This window comes from Neovison vison, chromosome 3 (assembly GCF_020171115.1).
Source record: "Neovison vison isolate M4711 chromosome 3, ASM_NN_V1, whole genome shotgun sequence".
NCBI classification, from domain to species: Eukaryota; Metazoa; Chordata; class Mammalia; order Carnivora; family Mustelidae; genus Neogale; species Neogale vison.
In genome coordinates this window covers 213,666,797-213,671,876 of record NC_058093.1, presented here as the reverse complement: position 1 = coordinate 213,671,876, position 5,080 = coordinate 213,666,797, and positions in this window count along the sequence as shown.

Genomic DNA, 5,080 nt, shown 5'->3' with positions numbered 1-5,080 from the left:
GCAAGCGGCTCAGGACCTTTCACTAGCGCCCGAGGATTATAGGGTCCTCCCTGCCCATGTTCTCCTTGCCCTTCCCAGCATCCTTGCCCCAGCTCTCCCTCCATTTTGCCCACACCTCCTGAGTACCCTTGCTCTGCCCACAGCCCGGTGCTGCCCATAGGGAGGCCATCGAGTGTGGAAAGGGGGATCGAGCCCAGTTCAAGTCTCACATCTTACTTCAGTACGTGTGGGAACACATGGTAGCTTTGTGCACAAGTAGGAGGTGTCCCCTCCTTGCAGGAGGCATTCCCAGCAAGGCAAAGAAGAAAGAAGGGCCCCAACTGCCTGTCTTCCCAGGTGGATGTCATAGGAGGGCCACCTGTGGAAGGAGGCAGGGCTGAAAGAAGTCCTCACCAGACCTTGGCCATCTCCACAGCCCACTGTTTGGGGTCAGAGGGTGGCTCTGAGCAGGCTTGTGTGTGGTGCATGCAACCCTTGTGGCCTCCCAGGGCCTGTCCTGATTCCTGCTCTCCCATGAGCCCTTATTGTCCCAGACAGAGGCAGGCCAGCCACTTCCTAGGAGGAGCTGGGTGTGGGTGCTGTGCTGAACCAGAGGGACCCCGCAGAAGCTGTCTGCGATTTGTCGGACAGAAGCCATCTGTCCGATTTAGGAAAGAACCCATCAGCCAAACCACCCTGTGAGCTGTGCCCTACCTGCCATCCTTCCCACGCCCCTTTACTGCTCCAGCCCCTGTGGGGAGGTGGTAGGTAGAACAGCTTTCCAAGCAGTATGGTACTACACCTCTGTGAGGGACAGATCAGGAACATTTTGCATGTGGACTCCCTATCTGGGTAGCAAGCTCACAGTCCACACTGGAATGTACAAGGCTCTGGGAAGAGCTTCCATCAATAAACTTGTGATGGCCCAGCATTCCAAGCCAGTGCTGCACCCTCCAGGCTCCCTCTTTTGGGAGGCCCCAGCAAACAACCCAGGTGTCCCAGGAACACTGCGAAAGAACTCTAGAAGCTCAAAGAAAATATGCAGTGAGTCGGGGAGATGACAACATGACCTGAGGGCAGACTCCCCAGAAGCTGTTGAGTGGGATGGTATCCCAGGGGAAGGGGGGGCACTCGGAATGCTTGTGTTCCTCCCCACCTCCCCTCTTGCTAGGAGCAGACTTGGGGGGCACCGGCAAGGCCACATCTGCTAGTGGATAATGTCCCTGGCACAGGGCTGTGGCTCTCTGCCCGCCCATCACATAGCTAGTGGACCCAGGGCCTTCTCCAAGAGAGGGTGACCCAACTCCATTCTGCTCTGGGATCTCTCTCTCTCTGTCACACACACATGTGTGCACGCACACACACACACACACACACACACACACATACAAAACACACACACAGCCCAGGTGGATGGCCAGAGGGGCTTGCGGTAGGGCAGAGACTGTACCTTAGGCTTTAAACCCAAACTGCGTATTCCTTACCAGGATCCTGCACTGAGATTTCAGCCCCAAGCAGGGCTAATCATAAAGGATTTGTTCATTTTTCTCTGCAACTGTCCCTTGTGTGTGAATCTCCTTAGCATTCGAAGCTGGAGTCTACCTTTTGGATCCCGTCATCTCGTATCATCCAACAGCATTCAACTCTTCCAGCGAGGCTGCAGGAGCCAGGAGGACAGGAAGAGACGAGGCCCGCTCTGGCTGGAACAGCCTTCTGTGCTCCTTAGGACTGCACCTTCTGCCCTTGAGGTCAAGGAGGTCTGTAGCTTCAGGCTGACCTGCTCTGGGGGAGCAGGGGGCAGAACTCCTTCAGACTAGGCCTTCGAGCATGACTCACGGAAACAGGGCCTGGTTGTGCCGCTAAATTGCCCTGGACAACATCCATCCCTGTCACTTCGAGACTCTGGTGCACATCGCCACTACGTACCTCATGTGCATTTGCTCTGTCGAGTGCGGCACACCTTCCAGGGCTGCTAGATGGGAGAAGCCACCGCGGACCTACAGTTACCAGCGGCCAAGATGCTCCCTGGGCCCCCTTGGAGAAAGCGGCACTGCCAGCAATGGGAAGCTAAGCGGGAGTCCTGAAAGTCAGGGGTGAGGGTTTGTCCCTTCTTTCCAAGGTCACAGCATGGCTGATGGTTTGAAAACCCAAGAGCAATGTCACCACCCCATATAGACCTGTGTAGACCCATGTCTACGATAGGTCCGGCAAAGTGAGAAGGGGCGGGGCAGGAAGATAGGAGGAGGTAGGTGTGACCACCCACAGACGCCTGAGGTCGTGTCAGGGGGAGTAGAGGGTTTGGGATGGGGTTTCAGAATAATGGACATGTGGGGACAAGGAAGGGGTTGTCAAAGGGGGCAGAGACAGTAGCAAAACCCAGGCTGAACACTTTGGGAGCTCCGTGTGGTCTGCTCACCTCCGCCAGGGGCGCAGCCGGGTAAGAGAGGCAGAGCTCAGAGGCAGTAGCTGGGTGGAGTGGGTGACATGGAAAGACTCCTTTCACAAAGGTGAAAGCCAAGAGCCAGAAGCTGAGGCGTGATGGAATTCACAAGGGGAGGGGTTGCCAGAAGCCACAGGGCACAAGTCATTTCACAGGCAACGCCTTGGCCTAGTTCCCCTAAAGGGCCAGCTCCAGGCCAAGTGGCAGTGCCTCACTTTGCTGTTATCTCTAAGCCACCAACACTGAATGCAATCAGTGCTTCAAAGAATCTAATTTAGGCCCTCGCAAAGGAGGCCCGCAGGGACCCCAGCTTTCACAGGCACCCCATTTCACCGTGCAGGAGGGCCTGTGCCAAGTACCACTTCCCCTGTGCCCTGGTTCTCAAACTTCACCCCATAGTCATCCTGATGCCGGCAGTCTGGACAGACTTTAAGAAACACTGATGCAGGGTCTCACAACGACCCCGTGAGATAGCTTGGTTGCTACAGTCCGCATTTTCCTGATAAGGAAACAGGCTCAGATGAGCTAAGGAACATGCCCAAGGTAGGACAAGTCATAAGAAGTAACCTCAAGGGGCACCTGGGTGGCTCAGTGGGTTAAGGCCTCTGCCTTCGGCTCAGGTCATGGTCCCAGGGTCCTGGGATCGAGCCCCGCATCGGGCTCTCTGCTTGGTAGGGAGCCTGCTTCCCCCTCTCTCTCTGCCTGCCTCTCTGCCTACTTGTGATCTGTCAAATAAATAAATAAATCTTAAAAAAAAAAAAAAAAAGTAACCTCAAGCCTTGCTTGGGGTCATCACACTGACAGGGGGTTATGGGATCTAAGAAGGTGTAAGTAGGAGAACGACATGAGCCAGCGCCTCTCTCCCACCCTGCTTTCTCTGCCTAAATACTCCCTGCCTTCTAGGCTTGCCTCTACCCGAAATGGTTTCCTTTCACATCAGCCAACTGCTAGTTCTCTAAGGTTCGTTGCTTCCCTAAACCCCTCCTGTTAGTGAAGCATCCCGGAGACTGTGATTCCTGGGAAGGAGTGAGCCCCATATGTGGGCCTGAAAGTCAAGGAGGTGGGGCTGCAGTACGGCTTTAGAGGGCCCTCCTTCCATAAAAATGTTTTAAATTTTTTTAATTATACCATACAACTGTATTAATATAAAGATAACTATATTAATACTGTATATTAAAGCATGTCCTTTGATCTCAAAATTCATTTATTTCTTCTAGCTCATTTATTTCTTCTGGGCATCTATGATGGCAGAAATATGCCCCCTCCAAAGATGTCCAGGTCTTCATACCTGGAATGTGTGTTAGATGGCAAAGGAGAACCAGGGTTGCAGACAGAATGTTGGTGTCATATCTACACATCTAACTTTTTTTTAAAGATTGATTTATCTATCTTATTTATCTATCTTATTTTATTTATCTATCTATGGGGCACCTGGATGGCTCAGTCGTTAAGCGGCTGCCTTCAGCTCAGATCATGATCCCAGGGTCCTGGGACAGAGCCCCACATCGGGCTCCCTGCTCAGCGGGAAGCCTGCTTCTCCCTCTCCCACTCTCCCTGCTTGTGCTCCCTCTCTCACTGTGTCTCTCTCTAGCAAATAATAAATAAAATCTTAAAAAAAAAAAAAAGATTTATCCATCAGAGAGAGAGTGCCCACGGGCAGAAGGGAGAGGCAAGAATCTCCAACAGACTCCCAGCGGGGCTAGATCCCAGGACCCCTGGGTCATGACCTGAGCCAAAACCAAGGATTCTCCGGCTCAACCCACTCCGGCACCCCATCATTTAACTTTTCAATACTGAGATTATCCTATCTCATCTGGGCAGCCCAGTGGCATCATAAGGGTCTTTAAAAATGGAACAGGGAATCCAAAGAGAAAACGAGAGAGGTGGCAGCAGGAGGACTTGTCCAGATGTTCCTGGCTTTGAACATGGAAGAGGCTGCAAGCCAAGGAATGGGCAGTCTTTAGGAACCAGTAAAGCAAAGGAACAATTCCTGGCTAGAGGCCCCAGAAAGGAACGCACCCTACCAACACTTCAGACTTACAGCCCATCATCCCTTGCGGGCTTCTGACCTTCAGAATTGTAAATAATAAATTTGTGTAAGTTTGTGGTAATTGTCATAGCAGCAATAAGACACGAACACAACGCCAAAAGTATGCTGGGCCCCCAGGGACTGTGCCTCATCGCCTGATGGCCCACCGGCCTTGGGGCAGTCTGGGTCTGTATGTGCCTGCTCTGCGGTTCACCAGCTGCCCATAGCACATGTTGCTTAATATCTGGGCGCTGGGGGCACCTGGATGGCTCAGTGGGTTAAAGCCTCTGCTTTCAGCTCCCGTCGTGATCCCAGGGTCCTGGGATCAAGCCCCGCATCGGGCTCTCTGCTCAGCGGGGATTCTGCTTCCTCCTCTCTCTTTTCTCTGCCTACTTGTGATCTCTGTCTGTCAAATAAATAAATAAAATCTTTAAAAAAAAAATCTGGGCGCTGTGAGATAGGAATTGCTTTCCCCATCTACACAACCACCCGAGGCTTGAGAAGGGAAGCAGTTCGCCAGTGATCACACATTTTGCTCCAGAACCCAGGATGGGGACCGTGTCGCCGCGCAACCCTTTTTGGGTGGAGCGCAGCTCTTCTCCACCGGTAACGAAAGGGCAGCGAGGCCGCCA